The sequence below is a fragment of the Lissotriton helveticus genome, chromosome 1_1 (assembly GCF_964261635.1).
Source record: "Lissotriton helveticus chromosome 1_1, aLisHel1.1, whole genome shotgun sequence".
Taxonomy (NCBI): Eukaryota; Metazoa; Chordata; class Amphibia; order Caudata; family Salamandridae; genus Lissotriton; species Lissotriton helveticus.
In genome coordinates this window covers 1,675,118,844-1,675,141,251 of record NC_136057.1, presented here as the reverse complement: position 1 = coordinate 1,675,141,251, position 22,408 = coordinate 1,675,118,844, and the positions used below count along the sequence as shown (strand labels likewise).

General features: G+C 44.4%; 1 protein-coding gene across 4 annotated transcripts in view; it reads right to left on the bottom strand.

Annotated features, from left to right (window-relative positions):
* B4GALNT1 (beta-1,4-N-acetyl-galactosaminyltransferase 1) overlaps positions 1-22,408 on the bottom strand; it is a 702,884-nt gene that overhangs the window by 499,032 nt on the left and 181,444 nt on the right. The window lies entirely within an intron of this gene.

The following is a 22,408-nucleotide window of genomic DNA, read 5'->3' as shown; positions in this document are numbered from 1 at the left end:
CCTCAATATTCCAGTTAAAGCCTAAAGAGTGACTAGAAGGAACATGATTTTTGAGCCAACTCTTGTCTGCTCTGCCTTACTTGACTCACCATTCCACATGAGCGGCAATACACCTATATGCATATCCTGCACTTGCAGAACATGTTCTTCTACATTGTCAACAAGCAAATGCTGCTAGTTTGAAAAGACTCTAAGTACATCCCTTTCCCCCACCTGTGCAAGAAAGATACTAGCCAGGAGCGGCCCGTGCAGGTAAGAGCAGTGGGTCGGTGGGGCAGGGTCAGGGGGGACTCGACAGACCACAACGAGGAAGAATTAATTATTTATAATTTTCCCTCGTCGTCTGTCGAATCCCCCCCAACCCCGACTCACCACTCTTACCTGCACGGGCCACTCCTGATCCTAGCCCTGAAGTAAACCATGTCTCTGCCCAAGGGAGGAGGCAGAGGACAGGACACCCAAAGTGGGATCTACAGTTGATATACATATGGGGACTAGTGAAGTGACTGATTACATTAAAGAGATTTATGTCTCGGTACACCTCCTGACTAAAGCCAACTTATGAAAATAGTTGGAACGGAAGTTCGGGTCAGTGTGTGTGATGTGTTTTGTTCATCCATGGTCCGTGCTTTTTAGACCTTCTTTCAGATAATGAGCTGGCACTATGCACTCCCCTCTCCTCACATTTCTGTAAATGAAAAATAGTGCCAGTCCTGGTCAGTGAATTCAGGGAATCATGAGATAGGGTAGACGGCCTCCCTTGAGAATGAATGCATCATATTTAGAATTTAAACCCTCTCCTCTCACTTTGCTTTTTTGTATGATTATCTGATGATTCCATGGCATCAGGGACACCATTTTCCATTTCTTGACTTTCCTTTAACAACCTACTGCATTCTGGGAATCGTAGTTGTGGTTAACTTCAAATGAACCAATTAGATTAACAAACCTGAAAACACAGATTTGTAAAAGGAAAGCCTAGGAATTGAACCTGGTGTCCTTGATGACATGGAGCCATCTGGTATGCATGCTGTTTCTTTACAAAAACTCGAAACATGCTAGAGTCTGGGTTAGAGAGCTGTCAACCGTATGTGTAGTACGCTCCACAGAGGCAAAAAGCCCCACCATAGACCAACCTGACTATCATCATCCTTGACAAACTTGCTGCTGAATTTAAAAATACATCTGCACAGTTCTGCCCCGGGTTTATGATGTTCTAGTTCATGCTTGACATTTCTTGGACGTCACTGTTTTTCGCTGTTTTTGCTTTTGAAGCGTCTCCTTTTTCTATTGTACTGTACACAAACAAAGGCTCTCAGGTGTGTTATTCGTGCAAACAGCAAGGGGCATTCTTGCAGCCTGCTATTGTTTTGGCCACTATCTAGGGTTTACAAGTTGATTGTGAGAAAACTATAGGGAGACTTCAGTTGCACACCCGGGCCAGAGGCCTCCTGGACAAATGGGGATGGGGTGGGAGCAAAGTTCTGGGAAACCTGGAACCGATGTACTGCTGACAGATATGCAAGAGGAGAGGGCCTGACACAGACCAAGACAGGTAGATATAGATATAGATTTCTAGAATCGAAGTCTCTGCCGAGATCCTTAAATTAGCAGACTTTCGGGAGCTTTCCCTTTCAGTGTCTCTCAAGAATATTGCTACACTTCAGTGCCCATACTGGGATCTTTGATCTCCTGCTAATTCCATTGGCTGTTATGTCCTTCATTTTACTCTTTGATTTGAAAAAGGTAAATCAGGGGGATTCTCCTTGTGATCGGCCCACTGCTTTTCATTTTCTTTAAATGTTAAAAGTAGAATTATTTCCAAAATTGTGGACATGAAATTTATGACGTCCTTTCTAAAAAATAAACAAATAAATAACCGAAACTCTGCTTATTATTTATTATATATAGATGATATTAAAGTAAAGTTATTCTAAATATTCTATCCATAGTTGCAAACTGGGCACAGATCATAAGGATTCCTCTTGGGCAATCTTGTTTGTTAGCAGCTGCGGCCCGTGCAGGTAAGAGCGGTGGGGCCAGGTTGGGGAAAATTTTGATATACGACGGCGAGGGAAAATTAATTATTTATTTAAATTTCCCTCGCCGTGGTATTTCGAAATCCCCGCCCCACCACTCTTACCTGCACGGGCCTTGGCTGGTTTTTAGCCAACAGAACTAAGCATGTGAGATTTTAAGTTTCACTTACTTATCGTGTAAAGTGGCGTAGAAACTCGTCTACATGTAAACGGATTTACAGAAGTACCAAGATAACCCGCTGGCATTTAGAAAAAACTCCCAAAAATCAATGCTATATTTTTCGGAACAACTGTGCCATTACCACGAGTCAAGAAACAGCTCATTCAATTAATTCAGCTTGCAAAGAAGCAGAAGTAACGAGTAGCCAGAAAAAACATTTCTCCTCCTGGTTACACCTGGGTCTGGGAAGCCTACCGCTTTGATGCATTCCGACGTTTACAACTCTTTTACTCTTTGTAGATCTGGGAATGTGTCAAAATCCATGGATGGATGCGTGGGAACACTCACACTCCACCCATGGAACGCCTCCCTGCCGCACGCTAACGTAAGGCAGCGGAATGCATTGCCTTGTGTTACCTTGGATTTACTAAATCACACAATGTGGCTTTGCGTGGCTCAGTAAATCACAGTTAAGGGCTTGCACTGCCTTGCGTCACTGTCCCATAGGAAAGACCTATTGGTTTTCAATGCTTGCCGTAAGTGACTCTGTGAGCTTTCTCCATCTACCTCTCCATGCAATGGCCAGTTCTCCATCGAGCTCCTAATATTGGTCAACAAAACTGATCCACCTAACAACAAAGTAGATGAATCATACTTACGTTAACTACGTGTACCTAAATCTAGGATCACACAATGTGGTCAAGTGGAAGCTGGGACTTATGAAAGGTTTGGCATTGGTCAATTCGGCCACTATACTACATCATAATCTCTTTTTCTCTCCCATTTTAGATCAAAGCTTAAGGTTTTGTGTTTCATTCTTTGAGGTTCTAAATCACTGCTCTGTTTAAAGACATGCTGGCTATACATGTTTCATAAATATTAGTAGTGGTAGTGTTTGGGAGGGTGATGTTTTAATGCAGAAGCTAAAATAAAAACCAGAGCACCCACCCTTGGTCAGTGCATTGAAGCCATTTGCTCCACACAGCTAAAATTGTTTATTGTCATCCATTCAGCTCTGCCAAGTGTCACACATCCGGTGTGACACTAACGCATTTTAAGGTACATTACCGCATTACCGCATGTTAAAGGATTGTCACGCAAATCAGCGTATTTAAGAAGCTGAGTGATTACCAGTATTTGAGGATTTCACTGTCAAGCCTGAGTAAAAACTGAGTCTCTGTGGCAGCGCGCAGCCTGTTGCTTTTGCGTGCTGCTCCAGCAGGCTTGGTGTTCAGCTAGGCTAAGGCTGCAGGCAGCTTTAGTTCAGTCGGCTCGGCTCTTACTGGCAGGCTGATGTCATCACGGTGGGACGTCACTGTGGAAGCGCGCGCAGTTTATTTTGGGCGCTCGATGCAGCTGGATAGTTTGCGGGCGGCGCAGCATGTCATCATCTTTGAAGGTAGCACTGCTTATAACTACAGCACCAATCGGCTCGGGCACCATGTGCTAGAAGCTATTGCAATTACCGCCGCCCCCCCCCCCGCCCCCGTTGAATCATGCATTACTGTAGCCGACCGTGACGGAGAGAAGTCAGTGACACCGGGGCCGCCTGGACAGACTGGAGGTGGAGGGCCCTTCTTCTGTGAGGTTAGTGAAACTTTGCTATTGCCTCATCATGTTCGACTGGTCGTCGTGGTCAGTGGGAGAGAGAGCCTGTGTGCGCTAAGTTGAGATGCTGGCTGAGCCCCCACCCCCACGTGCAGCTCTTCTGCCGTATCTCGGTTATCTCTCCTCGGTGTAGCCTTGGAGAGGCCGCGGGTCTCCGAAGCGACTGGAAAGTTTATTGTATTGCTTAGTAAAGGAGCCCCCCCACCCACCCTCTCACTGGGCCTCCTTGTTTGTTCAGAGCGACTCTCTTCCTCACAAGTAGAGGAAAAGATATAAGAAGCAGCACATCAAGGCCACGGCTGATCTTTCACTTATTCAGAAACAATCAGTCTGCCTGGGTCAGGGCAGCTAGCTCTGGACAGCAAACCCTACTCCCTTAGCGAACCAATATTTATTAGAGCTTATTATTAAATCGAATAAAGGGTGCCATGTTTATTCAGGAAGTCAAATTAAATGCCACGGATTACTTTCGATTTATTAGGGCCTTTTAAACTGCAGAGAAATGTAACCATTTAAACTAATAAAAACAGACAGTACTGTGCAAACATACTAGAAAGCTTACCCATTTCTATGTGTGAAGTGTGGCTCATGTCAATCAGGTGCCTACCCACACACCTACTTGCAAATGCACTCCATCCTAGACTTATTCTGAGTTTGTCTGTGCCCCTGTCACTCACACAGTAGGAGGTCTCTGCTTTGTTTTTCATTTGCGTTACAGCTCAGGTCACTGGTGGCTGTTGAGTGAGACTGCGAGTCACTCAGCTGATTATAATGACATTTTGAACCAATTCCAAGCTGCTTTATTTAATTTCTGCAATTTTAGCTAGGGCTGGTCAATGGAAGTCTTTTATATTTCTTACGTTTTGCAGCAGTTAACTTAGTTTCTCGTTCCTCAAATGTGTGCATTTTCTGATATTATTGTTTCCCTCCTCTTCATTGCTTACTTTTGCTCACGAGACAGTGTCACTCATAGTCATTCAAATGTCACTCATATTACTCTAAAATTATTAAAATGTCACACACAGCAATCTGAAACCTTGGCAGCTATGTCCATTCTTAAATTAATTAATCCACCCACTTCCTCACTGTCTAACCATTTATTCATGTATTCATTGAGCCATGAAGGCTAGCCTCCAATCTCTATACATTCATTCAATTATTGGGGAAGCTTTTTTAAAAACATGTGTTTTAAAAAGCACCATGTTTGCAATCTTTTGCTAAAGTTTCTTGGGAAGGGAGAAACCTCTCTAAACCCCATCCTTTTAGCGGAAAGGTTTGCTGGCTGGGCTCGTTCGCTACATGCAGCGTGAGGGCTGGTATGACAAAATTTGCCAGGGCTACTTTCGGTTCCCATCCCGGCCCCAGACGCCTACAGTCGCTGGCCCACAATGAGCACCCCTCTGGCACAGTTCCATTAAATGAGAAGCCGAGACATAATACCAAGGCTCACCACATCCCGCCTCACACCACAAGTCTCGCTGTTCTTTGCAGCCTCTGCATGAGCATCAAATTTGCATGGTATGTACCCACCCGGAGCTTACGCTCATCCTCAGCCAATCTGGTCAAGGTGCCCAAATTCAGAAAGTCAACTTCAGGTGTTAGAGCTGTTAGCATTGCGGCAGCAAAGCTCTGGAATGCGCTCCCCACCAACATCAGACAGTTAGAGGATATGATGCCATTTAGGAAAAGAGTCAAAATTTGGCTCTTTCCAAGAGAATGAAATCTATCGGCTCGCCTCGATCAGTCTACTCAGGGCCGTTTTGTCCTCTACGGCCGACCTGAGCACATGTTCAATAGCGCCAGGATACCCTTTGGGCAACAGTGCGCTTTACAAGTGACTGATACAATACAATACAATACAACACATCTCTTGCACGGCTGTTTTTTACTGGGGCAGCATAGTCTGAACCAGTGTAAGAGGTGTTCTTGGTTCATTAGACAATGTAGGGGTTGGGCTTGCTCTTTGCTGGACCACCTTAGCAGATCATTCGGTGATGCCCTTCTCTGGCAGCCGTGTCTCCAAGGAGTCTTCAATAACTGATATTTGAGGATGGAGACGGTCAGTGCCTCCAGGTAAGCCAGAACTCTTAGCCGCCACCCTAACATAGAAATATGCGCCCCAAGTTTCCTCTGAGTGCTTTGATCTCTTCCACTTTAAATATACATTGTTGGGATGGCACAGCTGTATTTTTTTTTGGGGGGGCAGCTAAACTTGGAAACTCGCGACCAGCAAATCTGCCTTAAGAACAGTCTCTTATACAATATCAAACTGGTTTGAAGACCAGCCTTTTCTGCTGCATATTATCAAGCTCACAGTCCAGAAATGTTCTCCTTCCATTTCTCACCAACACTCTCTTCCAGCTTTTCTATCGTCCTCCTCTCTCTCCCTCCCACTCTCGCTCACTTGTTTTCTTCCCTTGTCTTCTTTCTCCCTGACTCACTTCTCTCATTAAACAGGAACAGGAACCCTTTTCGAATGCTCCTGCTTCCGGTGTGCTCCTGCTGAGCTGACAGGATCGGTTCCGGTTTCACCGCTGGTGGTGGCAGGTTTTGTTACTGGGGACGGGCAGGACGTGTTTCCTTCCGTGCTTTTAAAATAAACAATGCAAAACAAATGGTTTTGAAGCTGCTTCAAACCTGTATGTTTTTGGAGTTGGGGGCTTCCTGTCTCCATCATGGTTGCCACCTGCAGCGCCGGCCTTCAGGGCTTTTGGGAGGAGGGGGTGAATGGTCTGCTATTGCTTGATTGCTTGGCTCGGTGTATAAGCTGTAAACTCCTAAGGGTTCAAAACAATGTATTTCTTTATAAAGTTGCACTAATTGCAATGGGTGACAATTATTGGAAGTGACAGACTGTAACCGTGAACAACGAAATATTCATGCCCACACCTTGGCAGCGGCGCTATTGCAGGTGAACCTGCAGGAGCGCTGTCCTTTGTCTCCTGGACATGGTTTAGGGTGTTGCTGTGGATGAAGTGACATTCTGGTCTTTTGCTTTTGTGCAGCGCACACTCTGGTTCAATGAGTTTCGAGGTGCTTTCGGGTGGTGATGGAGGAGAGGAAGGCACTGTGGGAGGGGTACATGCCTAGGATCTTGCAGTGTGGTCGGATGGGGGCAAGTATTGATCCAGGTGGAGGTGGTCCTCCATAAGGTTCAGACTAGGAGACAAGGTCTACTACAGGTACACGTTTATAATAGTAGAAATGATGGGTATACACAGGGCTTTAAGTGGGATGAAAAAACTGAGGGGTCTTTTAAAGGGGCATGGCCGATGTAAATAAGGGTGTGGCTTAAAAACACATACGCTAAAAATCTGTGCTTAGCATAGTTTGCCACCCGACTGGTATCTTGCTGCTTCTCTCATTTCATCCAGATATATAATACAACAAGTAGCATTACACCTACAACAAGCCAGGGCTATTGGCTTTGTCAGTGGTCGTTAGTTGCATAAGGTAAATAAGCAACAACTATGGCTTCGTTGTATAGAATATTGAAAATGCTTCAGTTCTGAAATGATAAGACTGTGAAAAAATTATAACGAGTTACATCAAAGGCAATGAATGGTGGTACTACTGCAGGGTTAAAAAAAATGCTTCACCCTGATGGTGAGGGCGTAGTTGGAGAGCCTGATAGAGACCCGTCTAAGCACCCTGAATGGAGATTTGATGCTGATCGATATTGACGCATCCTCTCTCAAAGCTGGTGAGTTTCGTGGCACCTCTTAAACATTTAAGCATGTAGTTTTTTACTGCTGGCATGCAAGGTTGAGTGGAGCTGGTCCCCCAGGAGCGGCCATGTTTCAGTGACCCGGGCAGGTTTGTGACTCAAAAAGGCATCATACACACCCTTATCTTTGTGCTCATGCACCTGTGCACCCATCCACTGCTTATTCTGTCATTCACCCTGTGACACAAGCACAGTAAAACACACACACAAATGCAACAACATATGCAAGATAAATTAAAAGAATGCACGTAGAGAAAAGAAAATATGCTGCCGTCAAAGCATAGCGGGCATATGCTTGCAAAAATGAAACTAAGTATAGCAGCGGGTGCCCGTCTTGAGGCATTGTGCATAGTCTATTGTTGTTTTAAAGTTCTAGCATGACCGAACACATTTAGAACCAACATGTTTGTCGATCATGGAATGGTAAAACAATTATACACTATGGACAAGAGCATTCCATAATGTTCACCAGGTTTACAGGAAGTGGCAGATGAAGTGAGCAGCAAGCAAACGACGTATTTGCATTGCCTTGAGTGCTGTGGTATCCTCTTAAGAACATTCATATAAAAAGAGGAGAAGCAATGGAATGGAAAAGGAGCTCCCAAAAAAAAAGAAAACTGAAGGATTGGCCAACCAGACCTGACCCTGGAGCAAACACATTTTCAGGAGCGAGAGCACATGTGATGAGAAAATGTCACCTAGCACAGGGCAAGAGAGCCAGTGAGTGGTGTGAACTTGATCCATTACCACATGCAGTTTGCTGCAATGGATGGAAGTAGACTGTAAATGAAAGACAAAGCAATGACAGAAGACATCTGACCCAAAGGCCATCTATGAATCTATATGAACACATATGAATATATATATATATGTATATGTGATCAGGACCGGGTTTCCCGGTCGAAACGCGTCATGCCTGCCTGACACGGAGAAATAAAGCACTTTCCACTCCTGAAAGAACGCCTGAGTGGTCTGTACCTGGTTTTGCTGTGCTGCCTTGATTTGATTTGCCACGCTTCAGGATTTTGGATCTTAAAACAAAATATATTATATATATACATATATATATATATATATATATATATATATATATATATATATATATATATATATATGTATGTATGTATGTATGTGTGTGTGTGTGTGTGTTGATCTATGTATTATTTAATATTTTTTTGTTACAAGATCCTTGAGGGCAACTAAACCTGTCAGACCTTATGAAGAGCTTCTAGCAAGAATTATTACAGTGCAAATCCCCGACCCCTTGGGTTTGTCAGATGGGGTCCCCAACACTAAAATGCTTCCCTATGAATGGAATCTGTGAGAGTTAATGTAACAACATACCTGACAGCAGACTGTACTGTGGTGCAAAAATACGCAGCCCTTAAATGCCTCTTGGTTTTAACATATGAATCATATAGTGAATTCATCAGACATATTGCCTTTCTTTTATCTTTTAATAATACACTGATCAAACATATAGCTTCTGAAATACCATTTTACTTGTTTACCAATCAGGCATATAGCATATGGTTTGTCACCATAATCAACTCAGGCCTATTGTATTGATTTTAAGCTTTCCCACAGTACAACCAACCATCAGGCACAGAGTCATAAAATTAACAATGCATACCAAATTACAGTTGACGAAGCAAACTGCTATCAATCCAAAAAGACATTAACAGGGATTCCTACGTGCAAATCTTGTATATCCACAGTTTGTCAAAGAGGTTAACAACACCAAAACCCTTGCCTACCACAGTGATCTGTGTAACAAAATACCCATCAGTGGGGTTTAATACAGACAATAATATAGCCTATTGACTGTAATGTATGATTTTCAGAAACAATTTGTCAGCCCTACTACCTGATTGTTCTCGTAATAAACATCAAAGGCCTGTGACCTTTATCATTGACTTGTCACCATAACCAACTCAATCCTACTGTGTTGATCATAAGCTTTCCCACAAGCCAACCTTCAAGTATAAGTTGGAAATGGAAATGGAAATGGATGTAGATTTATAAAGCGCGAATTGCTGCCCGGAGGCGTCCAAGCGCTAAACAATAACCAGGAACCTACAAGGGGAGGCTAACAGATTCAGTGGTGCAGGTTAAAAAGGAAGGTTTTTAGCTGTTTGCGAGAAGTGGGGAGATTAGAACTGGCTCTGAGATGAAGGGGAAGGTTGTTCCAGGTCCTGGATGCGTTGTAGGCGAACGTCCTGCCACCAGATCTGGTCCTTTTTATTCTTGGTGCCAAAGCCAGAAAAGTCTGGCTGGAGCGGAGGTTTCTGCTGGGAAGGTAATGGGTGACTAGGTCACGGGTAATCCTGGGGCCTGTGTCCCAGAAGGCCTGATGGGCAATGCACATGGCCTTGAACAGAATTCTCTGGCGCACTGGCAGCCAGTAAAGGCTGACCAACCCGGCCCTCACTGATTGTCTGCGAGGGAGCTCGAGCAGTAAGCGGGCTGCGCAGTTCTGCACTGTCTGGAGTCTGCGCAGGGTGTACTCTGGGGCGCCGAGGTAGAGCACGTTGTTGAAGTCTAGGCGTGACTGTATTAGACCCTAATAGCCACCTGTTTGGCTTCCATGGGAAGGAGAGGGAAGATTTTCTTTAGCATCCTCATGAGGTCAAAACAGGTGGCTGAGAGTTTTGTGGCCTGATTGTTAAATGAGAGGGATCTGTCCAACCAAACCCCGAGGCTCTTGATGTTGTTTTTAGGGGTTGGAGGGGGGCCTAGACAGGGGGGCCACAGAGAATTAGAGAGGCAGAGATCAGGGGGGCCTAGGAGCATCAGCTCCGTTTTGTCCCCATTCAGTTTGAGGGATGATGAGGACATCCAACTCTTGACCTCTTCTAGGCATTCTCTAGGTCCGCCTGACGCAGGCATGTTGGCCTCCTGCGCCAGTGAGACCACCAGCTGCGTGTTGTCCGCATAAGAGATGATCTTAATCCCAAATGGGCGGACGTCCTCAGTGAAGTTAATAACATTATGAGTATGTACACAATTACGGTTCTCGAAACAATATAATAGAGACTATTACAGATGACCATAGTGCATATCTTCTATTCACATGGTTTTCTCTGGTGGGTCACCAACACCAAAGCCCTTGTGTACCTCTCTTGCCTGCGAGATTCTGTGTAACAAAACACCTGCCTACAGGCTTTAGCACAGTGAAATAACAATCCACCCTTAAAATTCTGTTACCATCAGAACTTGGTTTTCACAATAAGCACTTCAGGCCTTCTTGCTTTGTAACAACTTTGCACTATGAACAGATCAGACCTAAGGAATCTGACATAATTCAATTCAATTCACAGGGAAAAGTTAAGCACTCATATAGCACGACTGCCACCCTTCGGGTATCCTGGCGCTTGGAACTGATAAGGCTGTTAGCATTTACTACTGACTAACACTGTTTGCAACACAGGCCTACTGAAGTGTGCATAAGCATAAACTGGCAACTATCATGCAAAGAGTTATAACATTACAAATGTACATTTTGCAAATCAATATACAGCCCCTCTCAACAGGGCCAAATAAGAATCTTCACAGTGAAAACACCCAGGTTTGGTCAGAGTGGGTTGCCAACACCAACACCATTGCCAACTATAGAAATCTGTGGTATTACATGTAACAAAACACCTGTCTATCGCCTGTAACAAAATGAAATAGCAATTAACTCTTAAATGCCTACTGACTTGAACAAATGCTTTTCACAATAAAGTAGTTTGGGCTACTGACTTTCTCATATCTTTTCATAATCAGACATCTGGCATAGAGTATAGTGTGTCCTAAGGCACCACTCTAGCCTATAGCTTGTCACCATAAACAAATCAGGGTGCTGTTTTGAGAGTGAAGTTTTACACGAGGCAACCATCATACACACACTCATAAAATTAGCACGGTATACAAATTTACAATTGGTGTAGCAGAATATTATCTCTCCTAAGTAGGTTTAACATGAATTCTCAGAAAGCAAATCTTCTATATCCATAGTTTATTGCAAGCGGTAGCAGTAGTACATTTTACTGAATGGTTAATTAAATTCTTTACAATGTTCTGGTCACAGGTAAGCAAATACGTTTGATCATGAGTAGACACATATATTAAACCAGTATAAAAACAACAATTTCTAAAATTATCTAAAATATAGCTGTGGCGAATTGCATACATACAGGGCTGTAAAGTGCTTAGTTAGTCGTTAATAAGGTGCTAGACTTAAATATTGGAAAGTGCTTGTGGCTAATAAAGTGCTAGTGAGTAGAGTAATGATCAAAAAAATGTCTGGCAGACTTTATGTGCATGGGGCAATGATCAGTATGGTATGGTAGATTCGTAGCAGAACAAGACCCTTCTCACGTTTTGGTCTCATGGCAGTGCCACTGCCAAACTGCGTTACAATGTTTGCAAAAAGTGCTGCGTGTTGGTTAGCTGCCTTAAATATGGCTTTGTGTGTAAATTCTTCTTATGTCGTCTGTCGCCTTGCCAAATTTCGGTGATGGCAAGGCAGTTCCAAGGTTATCATTTTCGTGTACAGTCTGTCAGACCTTGTTCGCCTCTTTTAAGTATGCTGTATAAGCAGGGGCAGCTGGTTACATTTGAAAGTGGTGGGGCGTAAAAGAATTGTCATACTTCACAGCGGCTCGTGCGTGTAGCGCGCGAGCCCGAACCACCTAAATTTTGAAAACAGAGTGGGCAAGTGGTGCATTTTCAAGCAAACCAGATGGTGTGAAGAACAGCTCAATTAATACTACTGTTTAGAGTTGTGGAAGTTAAGAAACCTTATAGAAGTTTGGCCCATAATGAGAATGCTCTGTGAATATGGAACTAAAATGAACAACAATTTCCTGGTACCGCAGTAGCACAACTATTCTTAATCATACTGGATATACCCACAAGCGAACATGTACAATACCATGATTGACAGGGTGATTAATTTTCTTTGACCCTAGCGCTTAGGGAATTCAGCATTTTCTCACTCCAAGGCTCTCAAAACTATTCACACATCAAAAATATGTTTTTGTGCAGTGCTTTGAGGCGCTGACCATACATGCAGACAGGGCGTTGGACACAGATTGAGCCCACCATGGGTGGCGAAACACAGATGTGTCCCACACACAACACTGTAAAACACTGCCATTACAAGATGGAAGCCATGACAGGTGCATCACTATTGAGGCAGCTAACTAGAGGTGTTAACATGCTCAGTGCAACATTGTTCCACTGTGGTACCCACAGACTCAAGTTATAATGCTGGCTGCGCCACTGCCCTGTGCTTCAGTTAACCATTTGCCAAACTTGTGCCACCTAGAAGCAGGCCTAACCACACTATTAGGCGCTATATAAACATCTGTCTCCTGCCTACAATCAACAACAAATGCTGGATGATGCAGCTGCACTGGCATGTTTGGGGAAGGGAGTATACTGAAGTGGTAGACTGAAGCCAAAAACTGTTTCTCTTGCAAACATACTCCAAACAAATCTAACTCTTTTTCTTAAAAGATATTTCCATTTGACAATTCTAATACACCCAATGCAATTTTAAACACATCAAAGACAAATACTAAATTTAATGCTGGACAGTTGGCCCTGAACTAACTGTTTTCCATTTTAACTTCCTAAGATCATTTAAGAATATTTTTCCTGCGATCCCCAGTCAGTCAGAAAGTGTAATAAAAGACTAAACAAATTGAACTAGGGAGGTATAAGGAAACACACAAAGACGGACATTAGGCCAAAAGGAGCATGCAAGGAACAAATGAAGGGTCTCATGGATGTGCTCTGGTCAGTCATAGCAAGGGGTGGAGCATGGCGTTCAACCTAGCCCAACAGGTTAAAGCTGCTGCAGCGCCAGGATTGGCTTGGGGCACAGGTTACTCTTCGCCCGCAGCACGCCCACTAGGAGACCGAAGGGCTCCTAATGGGAATGCGCAAAAAAGTGCAAACACAAGGCGCATGAGTGGGCACGGGTAACAAATTCGCCCTCCATCCCCACTCATGCGCACTTGTGTTGCTGTGACAATCATGTCAGTCAACATGACGCCAGACCTCCCACCCTGACTGACATGATTGTCAGTTCTCCCTTGGCGTCTTTGAACTTAAGTAAACTGATTCAGTTTACTTAAGTTCAGAGACCCCGAGGGAGCTGCAGGCGGGGGTGCTACGCCCCCACGCCCCAATGGACGCACCGCGCATGGTAAACTGATTCAGTTTACTTAAGTTCAGAGACGCCGAGAGAGCTGCGGGCCAGGGGGCTACGCCCCAATGGACGCACCGCGCCTCTGTATAAGGCTGATGTACTTGGCGAGTTTGCCATCTAAGTGACAGTAAATTCAAGGTTCCTTGCCTCATTACAGGTTTGAATTCCATTCGCTTGAAAAAGTGATTTTAGCAAGATGCGTTGAGCATGTAAAAGCAAGGGGCAGCAACAAAGTTGATGGCTAAAGGAGTCGATCTTATAGATGCCGAGTCAGCAGTTGACAATTTTAGAGAGAGGTCCATTTGGGGTTTAGATCTTTAATCTGTAGTCCCATCAGCCTTGCAGCAATTATTTGCTTAAAGCAGCTTTTCTTAAGCGGGCAATGGAGGTATGGCTGTAGGTGGAGGCGTTGTGGCTACATTTTAGCGTATGATTTTTCCAAAGCTCGAAACAGCCGGGAGTTCTTACGTTTCCCAAAGCCACATATTTTCAAAAGTTACTCCTCTGCTGTTTAAAAATAATATTAAGAGCTGCATGTGAAAGGTGAAACTCTTTTAACTGTGTATGGTCTATTTGGAAAGAGGCAATTGATCTTTGAAGATAATCTGACCAAGGATTCTTTTCTGACTTAAAGATATTTCGAAGGACAGCTTTCAAGGATTTAGGCACCAATCTATTGTCTTGTAATAATACTTTGTTTTTATTTTTATTCTCTTTTTTCATCTTTCAGGAAGTATTCTGGTCTGCTGATTATTCTCATATTTTGCTTCACCTTGGTTAATCTGATCAGACTCTATGCAGCATAATCGAATGTTTTCATCTGTTACCAGTTCTTTGTCTTTAGGATTTGCTCTGGATGTACCCTGACAAGGGGTGGGAAGGGTCTTGACAGATGATTCCACAGGTAGCTCCTTGTAACAGGACCAATGGTTGTCTCTCCGTAGACGGGTTCTCCCTGTGCTGTCGATAAATTGCACGCTATGTCCAGGGGCATTTTTGCAGAATGAGACAATTTTAAATGTAATGGTTGGGTGCTTACTTTTACTGGAGATTCAAGGGTGAGCTTCCAATCCATGATAATGAGGTTACGACCTCTGGTAGAGTGCATAGCTTTTCGACTATTGGGTGGCATACGCATGCAGATTTTCTCCTTGCATCGGTACAAGTGCTTTGCTCCCTTTGTTCCAGACAGAGCGCCAAGTTTGCTCTCCATCTTGGTGACTGATGTGGCTAAGGCATGGATCAGATCCAGTTGTAGTTCTAATTTGTCCGACTGCCAGGTCAAGGAATTCATTGTCGCAACCAGAGTGGAGTTGACCCCAGTAGATTTCCATGCTCGAAGTCTGGCTGGGACGTAGGCTGATCTGGTTTGCTATAACTAGGAAGGCTCCCAGCTGGCTGTAATTCTGTGATGTTGGTATTCTTTCTTTTCGCTGTGGGGTGATACCTTCACTTCTTCTGCAGGTATAGCACATTATGTCCGCACTCATCTGTGTGCCATAATGCAAGAAGTTGTTTAAGTCAGGAATTCCAATAAACTTTGACACTCTCTCCCCTTGTTGCAAAATGCTCTCTAAGTTGGTCAACTAATGCCCAATGGCCTTGTGTGCCCTTGAGTTGTTTTTATGTATATGCGATAATGTTAAGAATGAAACAGGGGGGGTCAGACTGCGCATGTGGTTGCAATGGATTCAGGAGGCCTGTTAGTACTGATGGTACTGGCTCCCCATTTTTGTTTTCTTGGGGGGGTCGAGCCACAGCCTTTGTTTTAGGTTGTAATTCGATTAGTGTGCTATCTGACTATAGTTCAGAGACCGTGCCCCCCTTCCCCCCCCCCCCCCCCCCAGCGGGGGACAGGATGAGATGCATCTGCAACACGGACTAGAAGAGGGCATGGGTATGCACTTCTTGAAAAAAATCCATTGATTCTGCTGCACTTTGCTTTTTTTTCTTTCGTTGAGTGGACGAAGAGAGTGGTGGCATGCTTGTTTTTGGTGACTGAGTTGCTACATTACTACTATGTTGATTGTTACTTATTTGGTTGTTATCTCAACGCAGCTGGTGCTTTGCCAGCTAATAGGGTGTTTGTCTTTAGACCCTTTCATTTTGCCATTGCAGTGGTACGTCACTGGTGGAAAAGTCTGTGGGGCAGTTTCCACCCAAGTAAGAATGGACTGGATAACTTACTCAGGCCTTTTGTTCTCCTTTGGAAGACTCAGCGCCCTATGGCAGGCTGCTGGGCTGTTGAAATATGTTAACAACAAGGACCCCCTGGTACAGATACGTATCCTGGGACAGGGTAAACAATGTATGTAAATTAACACTCCCAGGCATAAATTACAACGGTAACACAATAGAGTGAACAAACAAACTACTAGGGTTTCAAAAAATATACATTTTTAATTCAATTAAAAAGACAGTTAATAACAGTCGGTGCAATGATTAAAGTTAATAAAAAATCCTAGACTAATACATATGGATTCACAAAACAATTAGTTTTAAAATAAAAGTTTAAAAATCAAAAGAGGTTAGATGGTATCGGATACCATCTAACCTCTTTTGATTTTTAAACTTTTATTTTAAAACTAATTGTTTTGTGAATCCATATGTATTAGTCTAGGATTTTTTATTAACTTTAATCATTGCACCGACTGTTATTAACTGTCTTTTTAATTGAATTAAAAATGTATATTTTTTGAAACCCTAGTAGTTTGTTTGTTCACTCTATTGTGTTACCGTTGTAATTTATGCCTGGGAGTGTTAATTTACATACACTGCTGGGCTGTTGAAGACATCCATTGGTGTCCTTGAGCTGTATATATCCGATTGGCTGGCTCCCTTTGTGGGCTAGTAGATGTCTGGACTGCCATGTTTATTATATGACCAGTTCGCTTGTTTGAGATACGCTTGGGCACTTGTTCTTTAATGTCTTACTGCTTAATGTCTTCATCAGAGTCAGTGGTTTCCGCACGGGTGTGCCACTGCCCTGCCCACTCTGATGTTCTAGCGCTTACCTCGCACCCACGTTTCCACACACCATCACGCGAGTGAAGGGGTGTTGTGAGGCCCAGCGGTCTCCATATAGGCAGTGAAGGCAGCCTCTATGTATGCAGTCTCTGTCTGAGCTTGGTTTTGCCTTTCATCTTTCACCTGATGGTCTATGCTTCATGGTTGTGTGGTTTTTATCGGTGGCTGAAGCTGTAGAGGCCTCCTAGGGCTTCCCTAGGTCGATGTAGTCCTGATGTAGTCTGGTGTGCCTTTGGTGATGTTGAGAAGGGGAAGGATCTGCCTCGCTGAGGACACGCCCAATGAACTAAGTTGATGCTGCAGCGATATTGGGGTGTTAGACTGTTGCAGAGGGTGCTGCACCCTCGCCTCACCTCATCGGCCTCGCTGCTCTCACCTACTCTATTGCAAGGGGTAATCAACACCAAAACCCTTGCCTAAAAGCTTAATCTGTGAAATTCCATGTAAAAAATATCTATTTGTGAGCTTTAATATTGAGTAATAGCAATCCAGCCTCAAATGTGGTTTTAACATATGCTTTCCACAATAAATACACTGTATAAATTACTGTTGAAAGCCAGTGATCAGAGCCATGATCATTGACTTGCCACCATAAACAACTCAATTGTTTTGCCACAAGTGATTGGGGACAGGTTTGCTGTACAGGCAGACTTAAAATGCATGTAGATTAGTGTAGCCATTGCCATCCCACACTGCTCTCAAACGCACAACTGCACTCCGAAGTCTAAAGTTAATAGTGGAAAGGGGTCTGTGCCCTGCCAGCGAAATATAAAAATCTTAAATTATGTGCTTATTTAAGACGTTTTACCAGCATTAGAGTGTCATGTGTGTGCTTCCAAAATTGATACTTTAAGTATGTTAGTGAGCCTTCTCTAGGCAGCCTTACTGCTGCTTGGATGAACAACAAAAATCACAGCTGTGGGGAGGGAAAGCCCTCTTTCTGTTGAAGAACCCAACCCAAAGCCCTTCTCTGTAGTGCTCCTGAAAATTATTTTGTTCTGCTGACAGCTTTTTTATTATTTTTTATTTATTTTAGGTTTTTATAGAGCGCGTAGTCACCCTCGAGTATCCCAGCGCTGAAACCTCAGACTCCTAGAGGGGGGGCACAGGGAAGCTTCGAAGAAAAATCAGGGAAAAAGGAGGGTTTTGAGGGACTTCCTAAATCGTAGGAGGTTTGGTTCAGCTCTGAGGTTCGAGGGGAGAGCGTTCCATTTACTGGCCGTGTTTACCGAAAATCTGCGGCCGCCAATGCGGGTTTTCTTCACCCTAGGGACAACGATAAGGTTTCCCTGTTCAGAGCGGAGCGCTCTCGGCGGTCTGTATGGAGTGATCCAAGTGCTCAGAATGGGGGGACCCACATTGTGCAGGGCCTTATGTGCCAGGCAGAGGGCCTTGAAGGCGACTCTTTCCCTCACGGGGAGCCAGTGAAGTTTTCTCAGGGCAGGTTTGGCCGATGTTCTTGCTGGGGTGTTTGTGAGCAGGCGGGCTGCGGCATTTTGGGTTTTTTGTAGTATTTGCAAGGTGGCTTCTGGCGCCCCGAGGTAAATAGCGTTGCTATAATCCAGCCTTGCTAGCACTAAGCCTTGAATTAGCAGGAGGCGGGACTGGAATGGTAGAAGGGGGAGCACCTTTCTGCATGATCTAAGGAGCCCATAGCAGATGCCGGCTGTTTTCCTAGCCTGTGTCCTGAAAGTGAGATCTGTCTCTAGCCACACTCCCAGACTCTTAACCTCTGTCTTAGGGGAGGGGGGGTCACCCATACAGGCGGGCCAGATGTTAGGGGGGAGACTCGAAGTTTTGTGACCGAGGAGCAGGATCTCTGTTTTTGACCCGTTAAGCTTTAGGTCAGAGTCGCCCATCCATTGATGGACGGTGGAGAGGCAGTCTCGCAGGTTGGAGGGTTTTAGCTTGGGGTGAGAGAGGGTCACCACCAGCTGAGTGTCGTCGGCGTAGCTGACGATCGTGACTCCGAATGGGGCGACCAGCTCCTCCAGTGGGGCCATATACACGTTGAAAAGCGTGGGGCTCAGTGAGGAGCCCTGGGGCACTCCACACCGGAGGGGGATTGAGGGAGAGCGGCTTTCTCCTTCCCAAACTTGGAAGGAGCGTCGGGAGAGAAAGGATGTGAGCCATCTCAGCGCACTGTCTTGTACGCCAGTGTTCTCTAGGCGCTGGGCTAGGACCTGGTGGCTGACAGTGTCGAATGCCGCGCTAAGGTCCAGGAGGACCACTGCCACTGATCCTCCTGTGTCCATGATTTCCCTCGCTTTTTCTACGGCCGCCAGAAGGGCGGTGTCTGTGCCCTGACCTGGTCTGAAACCTGTTTGGGAGTTTTTTAGGAGATGGTTTGTCTCTAAGAAGTGGGACAGCCTTTTATTTGCGAGCTTCTCCGCGACCTTACCTATCCAGGGGAGGAGCGAGATGGGTCGATAGTTGGATAAGTCTGCGGGGTCTAGCGACGGCTTCTTCAGAAGACCTTTAACAACGGCCTCCTTCCAGCTTTGTGGGACTTCTCCTTGGACAAACGAGGTGTTAATGAGGGCCGTGAGTCTAGCTGTAATGGTCCGAGCGATGTTTTTAGTGAACCGTACGGGAACTGAGTCGCTGGGGGCCCCACTTTTCGTGGCTGCTAAAGTAGTTGCCACTTCTTCTTCTGTGACTGGTCCGAATGAGGCTAAACGAGGGGATTCGGGTTTGTCCGTGGGGTTTCCTGACGTGAGGGCACAATCCTTGGCTATTCCAGGGGTGGCCTGATTGGTGGCAGGTAGGGAGGAAAGGATTTTCTTAATTTTATTGTCGAAGAAGTTAGCCAGGTTGACGCATTTCTCCTCGGCTGCTTTGCGGTCCAAGGGTATCTGCGGGGGGGCTGGGACATGGAGAAGCTCTTTAAGAATGGAAAAAGTCTCTTTGGCAGAGCACGAGGAACTCTGTATTCTTTCCTCAAAGAAGGAGCTGCACACTTTAAAGGGCTAGTCTTGACTGCTTAAAATGAATGCTGCAGCCCCACTCCAAACGAGAGGGTGTACTCTGGGTGACCCTCCTGACCTCATCCATACCCTGGGGTTTCACACCATTAAGGGGAGGCTGTAAAAAAAACAAATATGTTGTGGGACTCTCGTCAGGAGGCAGCTTGCACCAGCTCATTTCTCCTGTTAGTGCCCCCTAAAAGAGAACCAACGGCTAACCATGAAAGTGAGGAGAGATTGTGGGGTAATGGCCAGAGCTGCCGACTTCGGAGCTGGGGAACGAAATTCGAGTCTCGGCGTGGGCTCAACATCCTATTATTCTGGGCAAATCACTTCATCTCCCCGTGAATACCATAAATGAATGTGCCCTTAACTGGAGCACATGAAAAGCGCCGGTGTTGATGATTAAGTGCTGGTGCTGAGCACTGGAAGGCTCTGAGTGCACAGTGGTTGTTGTGGTCACTAATTCAAAAATCAAAAACTTACAGAAAATGTAGTGTGACTTTACAAGCAGTCTCAGAAAGGGGAGTGCTGCACGCTCTACATATACATGTTTAAAACAGCAGCTCCATTCAAGTGCCCTTCCTCCTATAGGCGAGGCTTGTTGTCATGAAGCTTGGGGACCAATCAGAGTATTTTGCAAAGAGCTATAGAATAATTGGGCTGATCTGTGGTCTTTAACCAGAATGTTTCTCAGAGGCTTCATTGAGTTGAAGATAAGGGGAGCACTTGCTCCTTCACTCCCTGTAGACTTCTTTGAAAACCCTTGTGAATTAACCAATCTGAATACTAGCATATATTTAGTGGTTTATTGCTTGTGCATGTCGTCATTCGCTGCTTATTAACACATTACACCCTCCTGCACCTTCAAGAAGGCCAGTTAAAAATAAAAATAAATAGCGGGATATGTCAAGGTGTGTATGATGTTACTTCATCTGATGTCACAAGTCACCTAAACGACGCGTAATGACACTGCCCTATTGGGTAACTTTATTTACATCTGTTTTTATTGATATTGACGGCATGATCTTTTCTCGTATGTGTTAATATTTTAACAGAGTATCTTAACAGCCAGCTCACTGAGGCTGCTGCTTGGCACTATGAGCTGAAGGGAAATTTAATTTTAAAAAAATCAAAAACGGAAAGAGATACGTAGCTGTTTATTATAGGTTCATGTAATCGGTTATATTCAGGGCACAAGTCCTAAAAAAAGAAGTGGGAGGACTAACCTAGTTAGGCAGTATGCAAGTGACATCATGGTGCGTGACATCACTGCGCACAACATCATGGGGCATGATATCACACATGGCTTCACAGGAATTGACATCATAGAACGTGGCATCACAAGCCACAACTTTACAGGAAGTGACATCACAAGAAATGACATCAAATCTAAAGCCCTCACATATATGTTTAGCAGGTCTATCATGTGTATGTTTGGGCGCATTGTGAGGTTAATAGCACTGTGAGGTATGGAAGATTATATGTGACTTCTGCACCTTGCAGTCCCCCAGTTTTATGTAACACATTCTGTACATTAATTTACAAATGTACATAATTTATTGTACATTTAATATGCACATGTTGATGTAAAGCTCTCTGACACCCTGCATTGGGATGAGTAGGGATATACAAGAACAAATGGTGGTACTTAAATTATTTCAACGCCTCCTCAGGGGTAGTAAGTGCTATATACATTACATTTAGTATAATGTAAATACTGGGAGAAACCAACACATCTGACATTCTTACAGTGCATGCATATCTAGTAAACATAGACTGAACAAAGTGAAAAGCTGCCTCTTTTAAGTATGTGTGAAGTGCTAACTTTTGTTTCCCTTCTGCTGCATTTGCTTCTAGGTGTGAGGCTCCCGACTGCTGCCAGCCAGGAGACTCGAACAAAAGGAGGTCTGATGACCCCTCAAATTCTGCCTTTGTTATGGGCCCAGTGGGAGTCTTAAATTGTTATATTCCATATAGGTACTATAATATAGGCCTCAGTAAACTTGTTACCCTTCACCTATATTCTCACCCTACATTACACATGTCACAGTTTACAGGGACTGAACTTTTACCTAGATATTACACTGCATTGAGAACGCAGGTTTTCCCTAGTACGAAATCTCATACATTATGCATGAGGGTTCTTGGAAGCACAGCAGGACTGGCATCTCCTGTATAAAATCTATGTATAAATTTCATGCCAAAGTCATCCTTAGGCCGACACAGATTTACGTGGAAGAGGAGAAGTTATGCACTACACTGTTTCGAAAACCTACAGAGAGGAACTCTCTATTACAATACTCCAGCCACCACCCTAGAGCTCTAAGGGACAATTTGCCCTTTGGGCAATTTTTACGCATCAGAAGGAACTGTTCCATGAAAGAGAATTACATGGCAGAATCCGAAGAGTCGATGAACCGTCTGATTGATGGAGGGTATCCAAAAAGGATGATTAAACGAGCGAGAAAAAGAGCATGGTTCAGTCCCCGTGATTCCCTCTTGCAAGGAAGTAGAAGAGAGGAACCTGGAGTTGATCGGTTGATATGCGTCACTACCTACTCCACAAAAAGCAATGAGATTAAGAAAATCGTGAATAAATATTGGAACTTGATTTGTGACGATGTTGGCAATGACCTACCTATGCATTCATTCAGGAAAGCTAAAAATATACGTGAA